The sequence below is a fragment of the Rhinolophus ferrumequinum genome, chromosome 3, assembly GCF_004115265.2.
Source record: "Rhinolophus ferrumequinum isolate MPI-CBG mRhiFer1 chromosome 3, mRhiFer1_v1.p, whole genome shotgun sequence".
Classification (NCBI taxonomy): Eukaryota; Metazoa; Chordata; class Mammalia; order Chiroptera; family Rhinolophidae; genus Rhinolophus; species Rhinolophus ferrumequinum.
The window spans coordinates 44,319,749-44,344,227 of record NC_046286.1 but is presented as its reverse complement, the minus strand read 5'-3'; the positions used below and the strand labels follow the sequence as shown (position 1 = coordinate 44,344,227).

Here is a 24,479-nt window from a genome sequence, read left to right as displayed (position 1 = left end):
ATGGGGCCGAGGTCTTCATGGAGAGTCCTTACAGAGGTAACAGGGAGGGGGAGAAGGGACAGTGTAAGGGAAAGGTTATCTGGAATTCTGGAGTTTAGTTCTAGCAGTGTTTCACCAAAACATACGTGGTCTTGGCCAGCATCTATCCTAAAAGTAAGCTTCCAAATGTGCTAGTAAACAGAGGTTATTCTACATAGATATTAAGAGGAGAAAAAAAGATATTTTCTTTTTTTGCCTTTTTAAAAGGTTAAAGTGGAAAATTCTTCTTAAATTAGGATTATTTGAAATATGTTGCTCAAATAATCACCTCATAATTAGTTTTAAACAATGTTGAGAGTTTATTCTTTTTGAAAAGTCCCACCATGCCAGATTCACTTGAGCAAAAATCCCCCCTGGGTTGGTGCCTAAGGTTGTTTTAAAATGCCCCCAAAGATCTGTCTCCAAGCCTTCTTAAACTCTGTTGGGTAGGTTTTACTAAGCTGTCTCAGTGCCATAAGCTTGTTGGGAATCTGAAGACTGTTTCAACAATGGTACAAATCCCACATTGTTTTATGTACTGAATGACTAGATCGACATGTAACGGAACTCAGCCACTGAACCCAGTGAAGAACAATAAAGAATCAAACAAATAATCAAAAACCTAGCTTTACAGTCTTTGACAATGGCCAAACAATGTGCTAAGCATATTCGTATACTTTAATCATTTTATTCTCATAGAACTCTGGGGTTGGTGGGGTTATTCTTTTTCACACACACACACACAGACACACACACACACACACAAATGAAACAAACAAAAATGTACATAATGTGTACAAGGCCATAGGGCAAGTGAGTAGTATCCTAGCTCTTTCTCACTCTAAAAAAAACCATGTTTTTAAAAATGTATTTCATTTTTTAATGTGTAATTTTTCTCTCTCACACACATATTCTCACACTCAAGCCTACACACAGTCATACACACTTAAGAGCCTGTTATTTAAAATGTTATTTTTAGATCGAAGATTGAACACTCTTAGTTGTTCATTGCTAGGTAATAAACTACCACAGACTTAGCATCCTAAAACCTAATACATGTGTATTATCTCACAGCTTCTGTGATCAGGAATCTGAGCATGACTTAGCTGAGTTCTTTGCTTAGGGTCTTACAAGGCTGCAACCAACGTGTCAGTCAGGGCTGAGCTCTCATCACAGACTCAAAGGCAGAAAGATCCACTTTCAAGCCTCCTCAGGTTTTTGGCAAAATTAATTTCCTTGTAGCTGTGGGATTCACGACAGCCTGCTTCTTTGAAGTCCACAATGGAGAGAGAGAGAGAGAGAGAGAGAGAGAGAGAGAGAGAGAGAGAGAGAGAGAGAGAGAGAGAGAGAGAAAGAGAGAAAGAAGAGAGTGAGAGAGAGTAAGAGAGAGTGAGAGAGAGAGAGAGAGAGAGACTGAGACTCTAGAGCTTCCATTTTTTTGTTTGTTTGTTTGTGCTGGCTGTTGGCCAGAGATTGCCCTCAGGTCCTAGAGGTCATCGCCAGTTCTCTGCCTTCTGGTCCACTCTGTACTTCACAACATAGCTGTTTGCTTCTTCAAGGTCAGTAGGAGAGTGAGAGTATGTCTGCTAGCAAGACCCAGTCTTATATAATGGAAAGGAATGGCCTCCCTTCACCTTTACTGTATTTCACTCGTTAGAATCAAGTCACGGGGCTCATTCACATTGAAAAGGAGGAGAGTACACAAAGGCATGAATACCAGAAGGTGGAATCATTGGGAATCACTCTAGGGTCTGTCCACCACAAACACTTTTCCAAGTCTTTAAATTGTGAGATACTGGGCCTGATGAAACCTCCTGCCTTCACCCCTTACAAGCACCAATTGCAGAAGGAGTGGCTGTTCTATGAAACCTAGTTGGAAAGTTATCACATTTATGTTAGAGCTTGAATAGACAGATAGACCAATGGAACGGAATAGAAAATCCCAAAATAGACTCCAGTGCAAATGGAAATTTTTGTTGTGATAAAAATGGCATCTAAAATCACTGGAAAAATAATGGACTTATAAATAAATGGTGTTGGAACAATTGGATTGCAATTTGAAAAAGACAAAATTAAATCCATACCAGAATTCCAAATTAATCAGAGTTCCAAATGCAAAAATGAAACAAAAGAAAATATAGGTCAATTCTTTTATAGTCCATAGGAAAAGAGTTTATAATGTTGCTTCAGAATACAAATGCAATAAAAAAATTAATAAATTTGACTATATTAAAAAAAAGTTACATGGCAAAATGCAGACACATAGAAATACACAGAAGGAAAATATTTGTAGCATGTATGGAAGATAAAAGTCTAATCTACCTAATATAAAAAGAGCTCTTTAAGTGAGAAAGACCCAAATTTAATATAAAAAATGGACAAACACATGAATTGACAGTTCATAGAAAAGATGAATAGATGAATTTTAAATATATGAAAACATGCTCAAATTCACTCATAATAAGAGAAATACATTAAAAAAGCTATACTGAAATATTATTTCTTACTTAGCAGACTGGCAGAAATTAAAAAAAAAAACTGACAATATACTTTACTGGGCAAGGTTGAAAGAAAACACCACTTCTCCACACTGCTAATATGGCAATCAGACAATATCTAACAAATCTACACATATATATATACATTTTGCTTTAGCAATCTCATTTCTAGGAATTCACTATACAATTATATTTTATTCTTGTCTCAGTAATCCTACTTCTATGCATTTACTTCTAAAAATATTTAAAAGCCCAACATTAATCATTGCAATGTTATTTTAAAAGTAAAATACTAGAAACAACTTATTTTTAAAATTTGAAAATACTTTGTTGCTAAAAATTGCTAACCATCATCTGAGCCTTTTTGCTGGTGAAGGGTTTTTGCCTTGATGTTGATGGCTGCTTAGTGATCAGGGTGGTGGTTTTTGAAGGTTGGGATGGCTGTGGCAAGTTTCAAAATAAGATAACAATGAAGTAGACACAACTGCAAAGCTCTTGCACATGCTGCTGGTTGAATAACCATGGTTCATCCACACAACAGAGTATTACGTATGTAGTCATGAAAAATAATCCAGAGGAAGATCTCTTTGAACAGATATTCCCAAGATATACTGATAAGCAAAATAAGGCAAGGAATAAAAGAATATATCTACTTTTTGTATAAAACAAAAAGTAAATGTATATCGTTAGTTTGCAAAAAGAAACACAAGAAAGATAAACCAGAGACTAATGCAAATGGTTACCTGTGAAGAGTGGGTGAGAATGAGGTAAAAAGCATAGACATACTTCTCTAAGTGTAATTAATATATATATATATATATATATATATATATATATACACATATGTACATATAGATATGTATATATTCTGACTTTTGAACTTCATGAATATTTTATGTGCTCAAAGAATAATGAATTGAAAAGCAAATTGTAAAATAGGGTATAAATAGAAACAAACCTACTTAATCAAACTGATAATATAGTGACACATACTCTGTAATACTAAATGATATATATTCTAAAGAGGAAAATAACTGCAAAGAAATCTTGACCTTTTCTCAGAAGCTTTATTGTTAGCAATGATTATTGGTACCATAATTCTGAAACTATTTTGTGCATGAGGCAGGGTAGAACACGTGAGAAAGCATATTAATGTAGGTGGAAACAAGAGTTCTCACTGTGAAAGAAGAGAGACATAAGTATAAAATGGGATGGTGAGGAAGAACCCTGGGTGCTAGATATGAATTGGAAACATTAATATAAATTCATAATTTAAAACTGTTTTTCCTAGTTCTATTCACTAAGAAAGCCTACAAGCAACAAGACCTTAGTAACAAATAAACCTAGAGCCCAAATTGTGGTTTCTAAGCCCCATTCCCCATTAAAAGAAACCAGCACACCTTGGCGAAATGGATGATTCCAAATTGCTGTAGTGAAAGTTGAAAATGAGCCCAGAATATTGTGACTTAAAATAGTTCAACCTATACATTTATGTATACCTATATACACATATAGACATATATGAATATGCATAATGTGTTTATGTTTAATTTGTGTATATGTACACACACCGAGAGACAGAGTTAGAGGGCAAATTAATGTGCAAAAATGTTAAGAATTGTTGAATCTAGAAGAATATACCCATTTTCATGGTACTAGTCTTTCAATTTTTTCTGTAGATTTGACATTTATCAAAATAAAACTTTGGAGTACTGGAAAAACTTCAAGTGTAAGAATTAAAAATAATAGCAAAAGGTACTACATCCAAAACATAATTTGAAGGTTGGGTGTTTTAGCATCTTACAATTTTGGGTCTGCTTGACATTTGGAAGAAATTTCAAGGATAGGAAAGCATCATCTGTTAAAGAAAAGTTCAAAGGAAGTCAGAGGAGGCGATACTAAATTTAGGAGAAAACTACAGAAGCGATATCAGAAGGTGGGTTGGCCAAAGGTCTTCTAAACTAGAATCGTGTGACAAGGCATCACTGAACCCACTGGCAGGCTTTCTGGAGGCTTTCTGGGAAAACCAAATTTTGTTTAGTTCTCATGCTTTCAACCTTCTTCTGATGGACTTGAATAGTCAAGTATTTCTACCTAAAGAGGAAGGCTAAGAGGAAAATCCTCCAAGATACTGCAAGAAGCAGCAGCAGGCTGGGGTGGCAGAGCATGTGGTCACCTACATTTCCACAGTGGGATTTTACTTCTGGACTGTGACACTGGCCATAAAATGACCTGTGGCAACTCATCTCACTACCAAGTACCTGGGAGAGAAGTTCCACTTCTTTTCACGTGTGGAACATTCTACTGTTTTCAAAGAGCTACCACCTGTAGGCACGGTCTTTTTGGATCTCGATAACCAACATATGGAGCACCAGCCAGAGCAGATATTTTAATCTAGATTTTGCAGTTGATAAACTGACAGAGAGGAGGTCCCACCTGAGGTCACATGACTTGCAAATGCAGATGGGGAGATAATCTGTGTGAGGCCCATGTTTCCTCTAATCTCTTTGTAGGAAATAAATGGTAGTGCCAGCAAGAGATATTGTTTGCCACAACAAGACTGCCAGGGAGGCTGAGTCTTTGCTGGACCTCTAGGAAGTACAGCAAAGTGTGGTGAAGTCCTAAGACAAGGGCTCAGGGACGCTTCTGAAAATCAGGCTGGCTATCAGGAAGCAGATAGGCTATTTGCTCTGGTTTATGCTACGCTCATAGCCCAGACACATTCTGTGATGCTGCTCTGGAATATTTCTTTTATTAGGGGGTGTTCCCAAGATAAGGAGAAAAAAATATGCTGCAGACCAAGTTTGACTTCCATTAAATATTGTTTACAAACCTGAATGAACAGAAACTATTTTATTGGCATTTCAGATTCAGAAAGAGTAAAAGAAAATGACAAAGCTTGTTTTCAATTTTTGTGGCACTTGCCTGCTACTGACTTGGTAATAGAGTGCTCACTTCACTTAGGGAGCTTTCTCACCTCACGCAGGCTTTGTCATTACACATGATGATAGAAAGTGCCTCTGGGGCTCTCATCCTCTGGGAAGGATCCCACAACATCCTTTTCCAAAGGGTGGGCTCCCAGCAACCATGTGTCTATTTTGTGGCTCTCCGCCCAGACACAGTGGATGAACCTGGGTGAACAGCTACCCGACTGGTGTCGATAGACAGGGACACTGGTGACATGTGGGACAGTCCTCGCTGGTCTTGTACACTCACACCAAAGAGGAGAAAAAGTCATAGAATAAAGCTAGTTGTTTAATTGAGAGGAGCACAGCCAGAGACCTTATGAGGAGAGGTGACAGCCTGAATAAAAAGGGAACTTTCCTAGGCTCTGCTAGCTTTACAGTTCCCAGTTCTAGCCGCTTTGGTGTCTGGCCATGCATATTATATTTGACTTCCTTGAAATATCCCTTGCTGGAGATTGTAAAAATGTCCATGATATTTTGCAGCTCTTCATCAGGAGGTGGACCTTATGAATTACTTTGACCAATAGACTATGGCAGAAATGGAACTGTGTGAGTTTTGAATCTGGGTCTCAAGAGCTTCTCAGCTTCCTCCATTGCTCTTTTAGCATCCCTCTGACCACCACGTGCAGTCACCTTGTCTAGTATCCTGGATGTCGAGTACCACATGGCCCACCTACTTCCTTTACACTAGCTGACAGCCTGTCAAGCCCCAGAAATGTGAGAATATACTAGATCATAGGCTTATAAATGACCTGCCAGCTGTGTGCAGATGCAAGAGCAATCTTAGCAGAGACCAGCTGAGCTGGACCAGAGCAGAAAAACAACCCAGCTAATCTCCAAATTGAGTTAAATAAGGTGTGCTGTTTTATGTCATTAAATTTTGGGGGTCATTTGTTATTCAGTAAAAGCTAATTGATACATCCCTGTACCCTTCTGATACACTCCTTCCAACGTATTTTTTCCCTAAGCTAACTTGAAGTATGTGGGTTTGTATCTGTGCTTGTTTTTACTTACAACATGAAGACTCTTGACTAAGAGAGAAACTATCGATAGTGAAGGTTGGAATGAACAGAGCTACAGAATATGGAAATGAGTGGCTGAATGGCTCAGGGTGGCATACGGAAAGAATACGGAAAGAATACGACACATTTGTATTATGTTGTAGTGAAACAGCTGATTAGGCAAGGAACCCACCCCAACACCAATGGATGCCAGTAAAACATGTTTTTCATACCCTTTGCCTCATGATCCTTGTCCTGTGGGATGCAATATATTCTCTGCTCTGGTAGTCAATGTATGGTTGCAGTGAAGAGTTTTGCATTTTGTATCTTTTTCTAAGTGGGGATGTTTGTGATTCTGTTAGCTAATTTTTCCATTTAAATACTGTATTGCGAGGTGGAGAGGAGTGTTATTTGAACAAAATGGAGTCTGATCTAGAGGGAAAATGGAAATCATTCACTTTGAGAAGGGGGCCCTTTGATGACATTTTTTAATTCAGTTACTAGCTGACTAATTAATTGGATTATCTCCCTTTAGGAAGAGGGTGGGTGAGAGTGTAGTTTAACGTAAGGTGGTTAAATCTTGTATGGCAGGGAGAGTGCTTAATAAATGGGAAGAAATGTAGGAGCGTGTGTGTGTGTGTGTGTGTGTGTGCGCGTGCGCACGTGTGCAAGTAAGTGCTCACACATGTGCCAGCCAAAAGGAAGAATACACAACTTTTGGGGGAGTATCTCTGCAATCCATATCCTTTTTTTTTTTTCCTGCACACTGTTCCCCTCCTGCTAGAATTAGATTCCCAGCAACCGTTTTTGTGTTCCATAACTTCACTCCTTGGACATTGTTGATTGGGCCAGGGCTAGAGACATAACTATAGCTGGGCCAATCAGTCTCTTTTTAAATATTTGAAACTGTGAGTAAGAGATGCTGAGTTGTTTGAATCTGGACATATAAACTAAGGAGCTGTGGAACACCTGTATTTGGCCACATCCATGTAGAAGCTCTGCAAACCAAACAGGAGAGAGGATAAGAAGGGAGGGGAGGGGAGGAGAAGAGCTAGCTAGGGAAGAGAGGGGAGGAGAGAAAAGAGAGACACATACCCACTGGGTTCCAGGTTCTCTCTCCATAACTGCCTAGCAGCTAGTTCTGGCTCTTGAATTCCACCAGGTATCCTAGCATCTTCCAATAAATTCCCTTCACGATTAAGATAATTTGAAGTGGGAATATGTTACTTGTAATCAAGAGAGCCTCAGCAAAGGAGAATTCACATTAATGAAAAGGTATTCATGAGTTTCTTAACAATCAAATAAAAGGATATTTGTCAGCACTTGGTTGTATCAAGTTTCTATTTTACTTACTGGTACTTATGCCAGTAGTCAATCTGGGGGCCAAAAATATTGTGTACCACTTTAAATTCCATTTATATTATTAGAAGAACAACATTTTTCATTCTCACAGGGTATATTTAAATAGACATAGCTATTGTTTATTCTTCCAGTGAATTGAGTTTTGAATACATCCTTTATCAATCTACAATTCATTTATGAAAAATTAGTATACGTATCAGTTAGCACATAAACAAATGTTGTAAGAGGGTCATTATTACCAGTTTAAAGTCTGCTTAACGACTAACGCTCTTGTAGCCTCTTTTTCCCTCGTGGTAATTCTTCCTGGAGTTCATAAATCAATATAGCCATAGTTATTCACATAAGAAATGGCACTAGTTTTAAAAGTTGCAACTTTTAATGAAAAATATACTTATCAATTTAGATTTAATGATAATGTACGGAGGCTCTCAGAGTCAACGTTAGAAGTAATGGTATTTAAATTGATTTCTTACTTTTGAAGGCAAAAAAATTTAAAAACACTTTATGAAAGGGAAAACAAATACTTCAAAGGCTGTGTTGGTGAAGTACAAAGTTAAGGTCTGATAAGGAGATTTTCAGGTTAGCTTGATCAGTGTACACAGCTAGACAGTGCATCCAACACCCACCCTGCCAAAACAATTGAGGGGGGAAAAATCTACCTTAGTGATCCTCATTAACTAAGCTCATATTTGAATTGGTTACTTTTTTTTTTTTGTCTCTGTTGTCCCATCATGAATCCCTTCGGTTATGATAAGGCTTCATTATGGCATCTGGAATAATTTCGATAATACTATTAAAGTCATCATGATGAGGAAAGTTCTTCCAGAACCACTGAACTCTCCTCCCCAAACAAATGGTGAAAAATCTGAGTAGAGGATGAATGAAAAGTTACGAATGGATGAACCTTGCTGTTTTACCTGAGGAGATGATCACCCTTGGAGAATGGAAGCAGCTTGATTACATTGTGAAAGAATGGGTTAAAAAAATTCTCCCAACTCTGACACTGCGATTGATTTTTTTGGTTTACTCCACACCTGTAGGCATTGCCATGGCATTTTAGACCTGAAAGGCATTTTAGAACGAATCTGGTAACTTACTTGTAAGGATGACAAAACTGAGGCCCAGAAAGGTTTGATAATTTTGCCATGCTTACAAAGATAATTCAGCAAAACCTTAGAACCAACAACAAAGCAGCTGTCATTATATTTGAGTGCTTATTATGCAGCAGGTGTTATGCTCAGAGCATTGTATGCATTTTCTCATTTTCATTCCAACAATCCGATGAGATTTGTACATATTATCATCATCATTGCACGGTATTATTACTATCATTTTACAAATGTGGAAACTAAGGCAGAGGGTAGTTAAGTACCTTGCTCAGTGCCACACAGCCAAGAAGTGGCAGGGCTGTGTTTGAATTCTGATCTGACTATTCCAAAGCCCAGGGCCAGGGACTTCCCCTCACACCCTTATTCCTCCACACCCCCCATTTCTATCAGAACTTTCCAAGGCCTGACGGAAAACTTCTCTATCCAAGGAAGAGCTTGTATTTTAATAACAGGCAATAGTAGCTGTCTGAAAATGTTTTTAAATAATAGAATTTAAAAGGCAGCCTGGACTTGAATAGTATGACCTTAAATACATGTACTTTTTCAAGTAAGATTGTGGGATTTTGTTATAATTCAAAGGAATGACCCAACTCTTAATATTTAACAGTGACAAGGAATTTGAACATAATATTCTTATTTAGAAAATGTTTTATTCACTGTGCATTTAGGTATTAGACTAATTCTCGGTGGAAAAATTCACCAGGCAGCTGTGTATTCATTTGCCATATGCCACGTTCTCTCTGAGCCAGACGTGATGAAATCTGATTTACATTTGGGAGAGACCAGCTGCCTCTCCCAGCAAACGTGCTCACCCAGTGCTCAGTAGGTAATGGGAGCCTACTAACTGAATAGAGAATGATTTGAACATTCTGTAAGTGCAACCGGGAAGGAAAGGTATATTTTATTTACAAAATAAAAAGCTGGGAAGAGTACCAAGTATTTCTTTTTCAGTCACTTGCAATAATAGAAATTACAATGAAACATATTTTAATTTTAAGTAAAAAGTGAATTTAACTAAATTTCTTATAATAAAAGATATTCAGTTATGTAAGTTATATTCAGATATAAGTTATAAACTACAGGTCTAACAATAGGGTCTGGTCACTGCTAATAACATAAATCTATTTTGTGGGCTCCAGATTTCCCTCGAATGCTTTTGACAGAAACATTCATATATATAGACAGAAAACCTCTCAAAGCTTTATGACTGCTTAAATCTGTCATAAAGATGACGACATGGTTAACTTTTGAGAAGGACCACTAAGCAGAGAAGAGAGAAGACCTCAGCTGGAATTTTTAGGTTGGCCAATGAATCCCTCCCTGCATGTGAGAAATTTACCCTCCAGTGTTTAACATTCAAAGTAAGAACAGTAGCAGCGGGGCCACACTTCTAGAACACGCACGTACGAGGTACCAGGCACTGTCCTAAGCACTTTTTTTTTTCTTTTTCTTTTATTTTTTTGTATTAGTTTCAGGTTTACAAAACAATGTAACAGACATTTCACCCCTCACAAAGTGATAACCGCCCTCCCCCATTCTACTATCCTTCTGACATTGGATATAGCTGTTATAATTCCATTGATTCTGTTCCCTATGCTGTACTCCACATCCTGTGACCATATATGTGTATTAAATTATAGTTGACATTCGATATTATTCAGCTTCAGCTTCAGGTGTACCGAGCAGTGGTCAGGCATCTATACTGTCCATGAAGTGGTCTCCCTAATAAGACAAGTGCCCATCTGACACCCTACAAAATCTTTGCAACATTATTTTCACATAGTAACTTTAATCCTTCAAAACCTTGTTAGGTAAGTATTAGCCTTGAGTGGGGAAAGGTCATGTAGCTTGAGTGATGGAACTAGGGTTTAGCTCCAGATCTGTCTTAACCACACCTCACAAAGTTATAAAGTATGTACTTCTACTATCTTAATCACCACTCATTTTCATCGATTGAGGGTGGAAGATCTCTGGATCAGTGACGATCCTTTCAAACACAAATGAAAGAAATCCTCTTAAATTGTTTTTTTTTTGCAAAATAAAAGGGAATGTATTTGCTTGGGAAACTTCAATGTCTAGGGTAGATCTAGAAACTCAAACAGTGTACTCAAGAACCTTTCTCCATGTTTTCTTTTCACCATGTAAGCTTTTATCTTTGGGAGGCTCTGCCCTTATATCAGGTCCCAGCGGTTCCAGGCATAGGTCCTCACATCTCCAAAGCAGTACAGACATAATGCCTTCATGGTCCCTGTAAGCGCCTGAACTGAGTTTCATTGACTCTGAATGGTCTGCTCTGGATCATGGGCCATCCCTGAACTAAGCACAGTGACCAGGACAGCAAGATGATGGGATTGGTCTGGGTCACATGCAACTCTTGGAGTAAAGAGTGCGTTCAGTTTGATCTGAACCATACAGACCGAGCATGAAGAGACGTGGTTCCTCAAGGAAAGTCAGGGCACTGCTACCACAGAAGGGGGATGGGTGCTGGGTAGGCCAGAAACCACAGATGGCCACACCAATTAGATTGTTGCTTCGGCAATTTCCAGCACTAAAAGCCTATAAACTTCTGCCAAAGAAGGGAAGGAAGGGAAGAGGGAAGAGAAGGTTACGATGTATATATAAATCCTATCTGCGCTTAAATTACCAAACCTCATTTCCCCCTAGTGACTTCCTTTGCTACAGAACTTTTACTAAAATAATCAGAATAATGAAGGACAAAGATTTATGTGAAAAATTTCTTTTCTCACTCTAGTTTTATAGTACTATATTAAAAAACAAACAACTGGTGACAACCTAAAAGTCCAATAGCAGTGATTGGTTCAATGAGTTATGGTATATATATCCTTATGATAGAATGTTATACACTTATTAGAAGTAATGTTTTTAAATATTCAATTATATGTGAAAATATTGAAGATAAAATGTCAATTGCAAAAAAGTTAATTGGATAAAAAATACATAGTATGCTTCTAATTTAATTAAGAAAGAAAAATCTGTTTTCCGCCTATATAGAGGAAAAACACAGGGGAGGAGGCAGAAATGTACCTAAGTCTCAATAGTGACTATCTCTTGGTTTTGAGTAATTTTGATAATCTGTATACGTTTTTATATTTCCACATTTTCTACAATGAATATGTAATACCTTTATAATCAAGGAAAAAACCCTTAAAGTTGTTGAACAGAGGGTTTTGAACTTTACTTGTTTGTGCCTGTAAATTTGTGTCAGTTTACAGTGAGAGAAGAAACATAGGTAGCACAAGAATCAAACATAAAACACTCTTTGAGATAACCAAGAGTTAGTTATATTTGTCTACCTCAAAAGGCTGTTTTGCAAGTTCCTTCTTTCATAAATATAAGGCTTGATTATATACTAGAAGAATATTTGTACAGGTGTGTTTAATTCTAGAGCACTTGATATAAGGTCAGATAATTCAAGCTAATTAGATAAAGATAATGATTTACATTATAGAAATGCTAATTATATTACAATATCTCATGTTCATGGTAAAATTCCACTAGATATATGGAAACCTTCTCCGTGCATTTGAATTATGAGTCCATTTCCAAAAATTCTATTTGCGTCCACCTTTCAGGGCAGCATATCTAATGTGCAAAGCAATATTAGATTAAGCCATATAAAGTTACTGGAAAAATTGGGAGTAGCAGGATTTAATGCAAACATTTAAATAAAACTGATAAAAATCACACCTATTTAGTTCAATTGTTAACACAGGAACAAGAAGCAGTAGCGAAATATGTAATCTTTTTACATATTTTTCCCATCTTCATCATCATCCTCTAATTTTAATCATCATCTAATTTTTTAGGTTTCAGCATAATTTTATGTATACTATCACATTTTATCTTGGTAAGGCTATTATTACCTTTGCTCTTATAAGAAAACTAAGGCATGAAACAAATAAGGTCACACACAGAGTAAGATGTAGAATTCAGATCTTTTAGTCCTTGGTTTGCTGTTCTTATATCACCACTTGCAACTGGGAACTAGATTCTCAATGTTAGATTCTCAATGTTAATAAAACTAATAAAGTCTTGATTTTGCATGGATCTTTACATTTTACAATTTTTTAAAACCTGGATGATCTCATTTCAGCCTAAGAACAGTTCTATGAGGTAATAATATCAACAGCCGACACTAAGTTGAGCCCTTATCAAACCGCTTTTTGTGTATTATCGTGTTGTGGTAGGCAGCCTTAAGATGGCTCTCAGGGATCCCTTGCTGCTGGTATTCAGACCCTTCTTTCACTGTGTCCTTTTGAGTGTGGGCTGGAACTAGTGACTTGCCTCTAATGAAAGGAATATAGCAGAAGTGATGGGATGTCACTTCTGCGATTAGATGACAAAAAGACTGTGGCTTCCATGTTGGAATCTCTCACTCTTAGCCTTTGTTTGGGAGAAAGCAAGCTGCAACCTCTGGGAAAAACAGGGTGTTGATAATAACCCATGTGGCAATGAGCGGCAGTCTCCAGGCAACAGCCAGCCAGGAATTGAGGCTTGTCAACAGCTACGCCAGTGAATCTGGAAGCATGTCTTCCCCCAGTTGAGCCTTGAGATGTGTGCAGTCCTAGTTGACACTTTGCAGCCCTGTGAGAAACCTGAGCCAGAGGACCCAGCAAAGCCATGCCCAGATTCCCAACCTACATGAAGTGTGAAATAATAAAAATCTGTTGTTTTAAGCCATTAGGCTTTGGGGTAATTTGTAATGCATGTTTTTTGATTCTCATAATAGCCCTATGCGGTAATACTATTATGCCAGTCCCACCTAACAAATGAGAAAGTTACATTTTAGAGAGGTGAAGTAATTTTTCCTAATGCAAGCAGTTAACAACTGACAGAGATGGGGTAAGAAGCCAACTCCCTGGACACCTGAATTTGGGCTTGAGTCCCATGCTGAATTGCCCTTATAAATGATACAAGAAGCAGTTTGACTTAATACAGGTGATAATTAAAGGATGAATTTCAACAGCACACTTGGATTTGAGAAACTTCCCTGAAAGGAGACTAAGGTAGGCAGAGCAGGTATTACTGTCCTGTTGTAATGATGACAAACCAGTCAGCTCACACTGCCAGGATGTGGGGATATTAACCCAGGCTGTCTGGCCCTAAGTCTCTGCTCCATGCTCCTCACCATTAGATTCATATTCATTTTTATTAAACAGGTAAACGATAAGCTACAAAATCCACATATTTTCATACAGTAACAAGAATGTGTAGCAATCATAATAACCATAATATGGAACCGTCAATAATTAATTAGATGCAGGCTAATGTTATATATGTCTGAGAAAGAGGCACTCAATACACTCAAGGCAATGTGAGAGATTATCCAAAAGTCAGTGAGACCTGGCTGACCATCACCTTCTTGGTATAATGGTATAAATTGCCACAATGTGCTAGAGAAAATTGTTCCATCTGTATCACAGGAGCATTGCCTCTGCTACCAAATTGAAAAACAAATCAAGTCTTAAAAGCTTTGAGATTCTTGTTTTTGCTAAGTCATTTTCATCCTTTTTTAGTAAGATGCTTTATTTATATGTAAATCACCAAACCCTGGAGTCAGTCCATTTTGGTCTTCCAATGCCTTAAGTATAAAATAAGGCCTCAGGTGGCCTTGGAAACAGGATTATTATGTCATGGAATGGGTGAAGAGAATGCATTGATGTACCAGTTTAGAATCTATGAAATAAAATATGCCAATATGAATTTTATTTAAATTTCTTTCTGAAAGATATTTGCTTGTAAATTTATTTGCAAAATGGCCAATTACTTATTAAATGTTTTATTTAATACTAGATTTTTAAAAGAGCATCTGTATAAGGAATTGAATTAGGTTTGCAGGGACAGAGTCAGCAAAAAGTTAAAATAATTCTAATAAAAACATAATCAAAGAGGAAACCCTATTTCTTTCCCTGAATGGTTACTTAAATTATGCCAGACTGTATAGTAGGAGAGTATTTATGGGTCAAATTCTCTAAATGTCAAATTCTCGTGCCAGGTGACAAAAATTTCCTTTGGTAGGGCAGAGTTCCATGTTAAAATTTGCAGTACGTAATAAAGTTTTAAGATGTAAGCTACTTAAGGAAGAATACAGTTCTTGTTCATTTATGATAGTACAGGAGATAATGAATTACAATGCCACACTGTATTGTAGGGATAAATATTATAGAATTCATAGGGATGAGTTTTGGAATGTGCAGTCCTTTCCTACGGGGTCCTCTTCCTCCATTGTCTTCAGATGAGGCAGGCTTTCATTTCTCATTCTTCTTGGACTCTGACAGAATCTTCTTCCATTTCTCAGGCCTGTTTTCTCCACAGTGATTTGCAAGCTTAGTATAAATCCCTGCAATTGTATCGTTGCTAGTCAGGCAAGCTATTGGTTTTGTATATTTTGCAGCTAGTCATCTTATTGAATTCTCCCATTCTTTTAAATGGCATTTTCATTTATTCACTTGAGTTTTCCTAGTTGATAATCGGTAAACAATAAACAGCTACTGCCTGACCAGAATTTATAAATTTATAACACGGCTTCCATTCCCTTCCATTTCCTTCCCTTCCTTTTTCTTTCAGATGAGTGTTAAATAATGAGGGCAAGACAGTGCAGGCATCCTTGTTTTATCTTTATAGTGCTTTACCAATAAGAATGATGTTAGCTTTTGTTTCAGAAAGATGTTCTTATTGTGACAAACTGTTCCTTTCTAGTTTATAAGGAAATTTATTTCTTCTATTTCTAGTTTATTAGTTTTTAAAAGTTATGAATTTATTCTGAATTTTATAAACTTTTGGTAACCTTTGAGATGAGCATTGGCTCATTGATGTGGTATTTTTGCTCACCTCTAAAGGCTGTTTGCTTTCCCCATAAAGTAGACTCTGATAATAAAATATTTGCAATATGAGAGCAACATGTTTCCTTGCTTAAAGATTACATATCTCTAATCAGGGCTGTAGTTCTTTGAGAGTCAGTTCCCTTATATGTTTTTCTGTTTCTTTAGCTGTAACAAAAACATATAGTTTTCTGTGTTATGCTGACCCCAGTAGCTTCATGCCACCCAAAGCGTGGTTTGCAGGTGAGCCGCGTCAGCATAACCTGGGAGTTTGTGAGAAATGCAAATTCTTGGCTTCATCCCACCCTACTGACTAGCAGATCTGAAGGTGGGGACCAGGAATCTGAGGTTTAACATGCATTCCAGCTGATTCCTCTGCACACTAAGGTTTGAGAGGAACCACTACAGAGCATGTGGAAATCATGTGACTTTCTGGGTGCAGAGCAATGGCCAATTGAACTCGAATCACATCCTGGGGTCAGTCTCTGCTTCCACATCTATAAAGGAGGGATCTGTGAGTAAATTCAGTGTGGAGATTCAATGGTTGGAGGAAGCACCCCCCAAGGGCATTCTCTGGGGGCTTGAGGACATACCTGATCTGAGGCAGTGTTATAAGTAAAAGAGAAAAAATTCTTGCCAATAGGGTTCAAAGCAGTGGAACTCAGCCCAAACCCATTTATCTTTATTTTCTACAAGGCCAGCTTCATATGCTTCACTTAAATTCAGTATTATTTCTACAACACCCACACAAGAATAACTATGAAGATAATAGTTGTAGTAATACCTCCCATTTCTTCACTCTGGTAATAAAATATTTGCAATATGAGAGCAACATGTTTCCTTGCTTAAAAATTACATATCTCTAATCAGGTAATGTCTGTTGCATTACCCTTTCTTCACTCCTCACAATACGCCTATGAGACAGGAATTGTCGTTCACATTTTAGAGGTGGGACAAATGAGGCACAGGGCCATCAAAGAAAGAGTTTGCTTTAGATGATAAGAACACAGTGAGGGGGGAGCATCAGATTACAATCAATGGAAGCAAACCAGAGAATTGGAGTAAGAATTCCAGAAAAGTAATACAATTACAGAAAAGTAATACAACAAAGGCCAGATATCAGTGACAGTTTCTTAAAGAACCATGTTTCTTTTATAATGGTGCTTCTGCAGACACTACAACTATTTCTGAAATGAGACCAAACTGGGAGAAAAAGTAAGTAGCACCCAGGAATGGAGCTGGATGGATGCAGAAAACAGTGTGATTCTACCCTTTCTGGGCCATTAACATTTTGTGGAGTGGCTCTTTTGGTAGGAATTCACTAAATAGAAAAGCTGGAAGCCGCAGCCCCAGCACTGAAACACAAGTCAGGGGCAGTGTCTCCAGCTCAGGGGCTGCTGTGTCTGACGGGAGAGCAGGGACATCCCCAGCAGAATCTGCTCTGAGAGGTTCTTCAAGCTGACAAGTATCAGCCAGCCCTTTGTCAAAAGTGTAAAGAAGTGTACAGCATAAAATCCCTTTTCTGGGTACTTACTGAGTTGCCTAGGCTGAGAGAGTAAGAAGAGACTTTTCTCAAGCAGTTTTTCAGTTATATTTCAGTTGTCACGCAGGTCCAAGTCTTTTTCAAGCGTTAAATACAGGTATTATCCTCTCTCTCTCTCTGTCTCTCTCTGTCTCTCTCTCTCTCTCTCTCTCTCTCTCTCTCTCTCTCTCCCTCTCTCTCTCTCTCTCTCTCTCACACACACACAGCCTTTATGATCATCTGAAAAGTTCCTTCTAAAGACAGTTGGCAGTATACCCTCTCTACCTTATGAGAAGTTCTGCATCAAGGGGCCATATATGTTTATAAGAATTCTTGCACCCACCCATTTTGAATGATTCAAGTGAAATATTTTAAGTAAATGCAGATCTCAGAATTGGAAGGAGACTGGAAAGTTATCTAGTTTAATCCTTTGTGGTTGAAGTCCATATGAAAAAAGTCCTGAGATAGACACAGAGACAAGCTTCCTCGATCCCTCCTTCAAGAAAGGGCTTATAGCCCAGCTGCTGGGACTGGGTCAGGTTGGCCTTCAGCTGTCAGCCCCTTCAGGGATGTCCTCAGTGGCAGACAGCTGCCTCCTCAAGACGGTGCTCTTCTCAGGAGAAGCCCACCTTCAGCTCCTGGGGCAGGAAGTGATCGAAAAGCCTGACCCTTTTTGGCCTAGCTTGGGACAACTCTGATGGACCACTTTAGGCAGACCCCCCATGAGCTTAGCTGAGGCTGTTGTTGGGCCCACTTTGCAGCTCAGTTTCTCCCTCTGTCCAGTTTGGCTTCCTCTCCTTCCTCCAGCCTGATTCCCAAGGGCACTCCCTTACATACATCAGGCCTAATAAACCCCATCGTGGAGTATGTTTCTCTTAGAGTATGGAGAACGCAACCTGTGGCGTGCCCCCAAGGGTGCTGCACTTTCCATTGATGCAGACTCCATACCTCTCACTGCATTTTCAGACAGTGTCAGGCAGTTCTTCCAGTAAGGGTTGGAGTCTGCCTCCCTATTCTTGTGTTAACTGGCTCTGTCTTCCTGAACCAACCAGAACAAGATGAGGTGGTCTACATTCTATTTCCTTCATTTCCATTCTCTTGCCCTGGGTTCTGTCTTGTAGTCTAAAAGATAAAACAAAGTTTCAGCAGATTCATCATCATCTCCTTCTTTCCTTGTGATTGTGCTGTTCGAAGGAGACAAAAATTGAAGGGAAAAGCCAATGATTTATAGGACAACAGTTCAGGAAACATGCAGTGGTTCTTGATCCTTTTTAGGTTACTACCCATTGCAAATTGGGGCGGGAAGGTTGCTATTGCAGAAGGAAGGGGCATGATGGGAGCCAGGGGAGAAACAAAGTACTTTGTAGCAGAAGCACAGCTTTGGAACCACCTTGGGCAATTCTTTTAATCTTCTGAGATCCAACAAATATGTTATTGTCCATTTTCATGTGTTCTCAGTCTTGGAGAAAGGAAATGTCACTCACCAGGTTTAGACACCTGGGAATTGCCCGGCGTTCCATACTTTCCTCCACTCCTCACATCCACTTAATCTCTGCGTGTTATCATTTCCTTCTGCTCCTACAACCTCAACTCATCTTGTTTCCCTCTCTCCATGTCTACTACGACTGCCTTGGTTTGGGCTGTCATTACGGTAACTGCCTCCTGCAGACCTCTTCCCTTTCACCCCGTATTACAGCCAGGGGGAGCTCTTTGTAAAACGAAACTAATTATTTTGGTCCACAGCTTAAAATACTATAATGAAGCATTATTTATTACAGCAAAAACCTGGAAGTAACTCCAGTTTTACAATAACTATCAATGGTACAATGGATAATTAAATGGTGGCATGTTTGTACAATACAATGCTGTACCACAACAATAAATGAGCAAGCTATGGTATAACCATCCACATGAATAAATCTCATGAATATAACATTGAGCCAAATCACAAAAAAAGATCATCCTGTACCATAGCTGAAAATAATCTATGATGTTGGAATGCAGGTAGTGGTTACATTTAAGGAGAAGGGTGAAGTAATGACCGGGTGGGGACAGGACGGGAACTTGTGTGGTGGTGGTGGTGCACTTATTATTTTGGTGGTGCTTAGTTACATGAGTATGTTCATGTTGAGAAAAGTTGCTGAGCTTAATACTTAGGATTTTCACATTTTCCTATATGTGCGTTATTCTTAAAATAAATATATTTGAAACTCTATAATGATTCCCCCAGGCCTACAGGATAAAGTACAGGATAAATTCATAGGATCCTCTCTATGAACAGTACACTTCTCAAACCTTCTCTCTAGCTATTTTCACTGTGTGTGTTCACTTCAATCACTCTGGATTGTTTGCAGCTTCCTGAAAAGGTCAGGCGGTTGAATGACAAATACAGGTTTTTAATGAATGAATGAATGAATTGTGGGGTTGATAATACATACCCTTCAGTGCTTTTTTGAGGATTAAATAACAGAACATATGTGCAGCTCTTAGCACAATTCCCGAAGCATAGCAGACACTCATCCTGTGTTAGTTTCTTCCTCTTTTTTCCCTCCTCCCAGTACAGATAAATAGAATTCTGATATCTCTGAACATTATTATGGTATTGTAGCTGAAAACACTTTTTGGGAGGTAGTACCTATCAATCTCTATCCATTTGGTGGAGTTTACTCCCCAGAGACACTCTGGCTTGTCTTGAATTCTCTAGAATACAAATCTTGACACAGACTTCATTTTCCTGGACAAACGGTCCCAACAAAACCCATACGTTAATGTTGAAATCAGATCCTTCCCAAATCCCCTGGAAATATTACCACATGCCCATTATCTGATTAAGGGGAAAAGAACAGCTATAGCTAAGGAAAGATATTTCATGGGGTCTAGTTTTGCTTTATTGAGGCACGTTAGGTAGATGGGATCATAGGAAGATCTGAGAATTTAGAACTACAAGTGCTGCTGCTACAGGTTGCTAGTTTTCAAAATATTATCTTCTTGCTATAGAAATGCTTTCCTTCTGATGTCAGATTTCATACAGACCTTCCATCAGGTCTGCACTGATAACCAGAATCTTGAGATGCTCATTCCTCTTCCAACTTGTACTTTACAATGGTCCAGATTGAATTTTACAGCTTCTTCTAAAGGATTTTTGTCTTCCTAATCCTACAACTGCATGTGTTGAGAACTGATCAACAAAGAACCTATGAACAACAATGAACACCGAGTGTGCTGCTGGCTATGTGTATTTTTCATTTTGCAAGTCTCAGGGGAACACGACCATGAAATAAAAGCACTGAACTCTATTAGGACAAGGACCATAGTGAACCAAGTAATGCACAGTGGGTGAGACAAAAAAACAAAACCGAAGAAAACAAACATGAAAAATAAAGTTAGAATTAAACTGTATCAGAGTTCTCAAGGATTATGCCAATTTTTATAAATTCTTTTTCTCAGTTTCTTAATCCACAAAATGTGGGAAGGGATACCAAGTTATGAAAAGTAGATTAGATATTGATAAAAGTTCTTTTATTCTCAGGAAGATGGACTTTGGTAAGTGGACTCATCTAGGCCCCAAGCTTTCAGGGCCATGATACTGGTTCTTCGAAAATGACTCAGGGAGCAGAAAACAAGGGAGAAGTCAGCCACTCTAAAGAAACGCTGACCCACTTCCCCCCCTTTTTCTTACCTGTCTACCCATCTGCCCTCTCTTTCATTTGGCATACTCATCTTCAGTGTTTCCCTGAAGTTAAGGTTCACTTAATTTCACGTGTATGAAAATGGGGGAGGTGGAGAAGAACGGAGCCAAAAACATGAGATGCCCGATTCACCTCTGCCCTGAGATGGCCTTGAAAACATATGGTATGAACAATAAAGCCTTATTTGGTTGAAATTCACCTCTTGAGCAGCCTCAAACTTATTTTCTCATGTAAATAAACCTACAGAAGTAGAGGGAAGGCCTCCCCATATGGAAGTATTAGATTTAGATCTTTTACTTTTAAAGGGTAGCATAGAAGTAAAATTCCAAGAAGGACAACAGAAACATGAAAAAAAATAAATAACCTGTGTGTAAAGCTGAGGGATAGGGAATACCTAGAATGTTTGCATAATGAGAAGAGACCTAATGGGTCAGGGCCTGAGGCTTTCTGAAAAGGGAACTACTTTCCATGAGCCAACTAGGGATCTTGGTGGTGGTAGTGGTGGGGCGTAATATGGTGATTGAGCCAGGTGGGAAGGAGAGGCTGCTAGTGATCTCACGTTGTTCTCTATATTATATTAGGTTGATGCAAAAGCAATTGTGGTTTTTTCCAATTATTTTTAACCTTTTAAACCACAATTACTTTTGCACCAACCTATAATAATCTCATCAAACAGCAGCGAATAGGAACATATTGCAGTGTCATCTGGGCTAGAGATGCATCCTGGATTTTGTCTCTCCCTAAATACCATCTCTGAGAAATCCTAATTTGGTTATTTTCTCCCAAAGAACAGAAATGTATTTACATGATTAATGTTGACCGGGCATCACTAAGAAGAAATGGGGAGCAAATGTTTAGAATAGCACATTTGACTAACAAAGGTGACAACAGGGTAAGCTGCAAGGGAGGCTGTGACTCATGTCTCAACACGTGCTGAAGGAATGGTGTGTCAAGGAGGACACCAGGGAACACTCGGTCTAGGAATAGGCCCTGAATAAAGTCTCCATGGGCAAAAGAAGAGAAAAGAATGAATACTTGAGTTTACTATGTCCATGATGTTGATTTCTGTGGAATTTAAAATTTTCCAGCTGGCGGATGTATTAATAAATTGTTAATCTGAATACTTTTTAATATAAAAATAATCTACGAAGTGTTCATCCCTGGAAATCTTCAAGAAAGGGACAATGTCACCTACAGGAATATGGCACCATGCACATACCTGACTCTGAGGATAAGTCTTAGCTTAGATTGTTCTTTGAGCCCCTCTCCCGCTCTACCACCACAAGGCTCAATTTAGAGAGATATGTAGCAATCCTTGTGTTTCAACAGCCCGTATCAGGTGAGGATGACATAATCGTGAAGTTCTCCCAAGAATGATGCATCAGGATTTGAATGAGTTTTCTGTATAGCTCTCTAGTGATGAAATATCTGGGCTGAAGCACGTCTCCCACCTCTAGGCAGCAAAATGGTTAGCTGTGGAGGTGCTATGCAGTTTCAGAAATGAGCAACATACTTTGCTTTAAACCTGCTACAGCAATTGGGCTGCTACCTAGGAGGCCTGCTTCATTTTCCGAGTTTTGTGGTCTGAGGGCTAAAGTTCTGAAGGGAAGAAAACAGCAGGCGCGGGCATAGGCTTATTTTCTGAAATTGCTAAGTGTGCCTGAAATGCCTCCTCTTATTTATTTGTTGAAGACAAGGTCATCTCACTTAATTCAGCAGGAATACAAGTTCACCAGAAGGAGAAGAAAGGCTGGCTATAATCTCCTCTTTGTATTTGAAATATGTATTTCAAAGGGATTTCTAATATACTCCCCAGGGAAGAGACTGCACAGGGAGCCAGACCCAGGCCCCTGCTTCCTGCCCCATGAATAGGATTGTCAGAAAAGCCCCAGATTCACAAGTCCATCCTGGGTGTTTAAGATCATACACATTATGTCCAAATGTGTAACTGTGGCAAATATATATCCTAAACCAATGTCAAGTTCAGACCAGAGCATATACTGCTTGGAGCTGGGGGTAAAAACAGAATGACAGGAGAACCCTGAGTTATTGAGGGAAACAGCCCTCTCCAAACCGTTTGTCCATCCATTATCCCATCGTGGACTCTGAGAGATTTGGTGCAGGAGGCAGAGAAGGACAGTGAGGAAGGTCAGGAAGAAGCTCCCTGGGATGCTGCCGCTCTCTGCCTCATCATTCTCACCCAAGGACATGCAGGGCTGGATTGAATGCACCGTCTTGTCCAAAACTGGACGCAGGCAGACGCATGAAGTATACATACCGTATTTTAGCAAGGCAGAACCATGTATGGTCCTTGATAGGAGCAGGAACCACTTTCATTTAGCCTGGATTCCCTTTCATTTCACTACGTGGGGGGCCAGTCTCTCACCTTGCAGTATTGGGTGGAAATAGCTTAAGACTAAACTTCCCGTCATAACTCGCACTTCCAAGCTTTATTTTGTAATTTAAGAAAAAGAGTCAGCTCCACCTGGGTATTTTCTTTATCAGGACTAAGCACATCATTATTTTGTGAGGGCTGGAGCAACCATGCTGTCCTCTCTAATCAAAGGGTTTTCAATCGGCCTTGGCTTTGAAATCACCTCATCCGTACTCCATCAGTCCCTGGAGCTCACCCCTCTCCGCGGGATTTCCACTTAAGTTTTTCCTCCTAGAATCCCTTCCACATTTTAAAAATCTTTAAGCCGCCTCAAATCCTTTCAAAAGGAAGCAGGATAAAATTCGTAAACCACAGTTATACACAGCGTCGACACTCAGATTCACACATCTGGGGGGATTGTTTGAGAAATGCATTCCTTATTAAGAGGTCCAGGGGGCAGGTACGGTTACCAGGCGACCCCCTTAGTTTCCCGCCTCCTGCCCCAACCCCCACCGCCTCAGAGGCAACAAAAATCCCCCCAAGGCCGAGCTTGAGCCCCTGGTCCGGGGTGGGGATGAGCAGGGAAGCGCGGTCGCCCCCGCGAGTGCGCCCCTCACCTTGTGGACGGTGCGTGCAGCCGCGTAGCACTGGGCGAACCCGGGCGTCCCGCTGGCTCCAGAAGTCTGACTCCGAACACGCTCCTTTTTCTCCCGAGCTTTTATCAAATCACCGCTTCTCGCAATACCTGCCTCTGAGGTAGGCTGAGTCCCGGGGTGCTGTCCTCTCGAGCGTCCCGTGCCCCCAACGATGCCTCAGGGCTGCGGCGAGACGGAGCCGGGAGCGCGGCGCGTTGGGTGGCAGGTGCTGCGCTTCGTCAAGTCTGGGCGCCCCGACTGGAAGAGGCGGCGAGAGCGGAGAAGAGGAGGAGGCGCAGGAGCAGGGGGGCAGTCTATTAAATCAAGCGGCAGGTTGCAGACATTCAGGACACCCCTGACCCGAGAAGGGGATGGGTGGGATGAAAACGTGAGCCGGGGTGCAATGCGGAAGGTGGTGGTGGAAGAGAACTGGGGGTCTTAGCTCCGAGGTGCTTCAGGTCTT

The 24,479-nt window shown here is 39.6% G+C and overlaps 1 protein-coding gene across 1 annotated transcript in view; it reads right to left on the bottom strand.

Annotated features, from left to right (window-relative positions):
- HTR1E (5-hydroxytryptamine receptor 1E) overlaps positions 1 to 24,121 on the bottom strand; it is a 75,785-nt gene extending 51,664 nt beyond the window's left edge. Inside the window, exon 1 of the mRNA XM_033102793.1 lies at positions 23,999 to 24,121. The gene's annotated coding sequence lies outside the window, so the exon portion shown is untranslated. The remainder of the gene's footprint in view (positions 1 to 23,998) is intronic.
- Between the last annotated feature and the right edge of the window lie 358 nt (positions 24,122 to 24,479).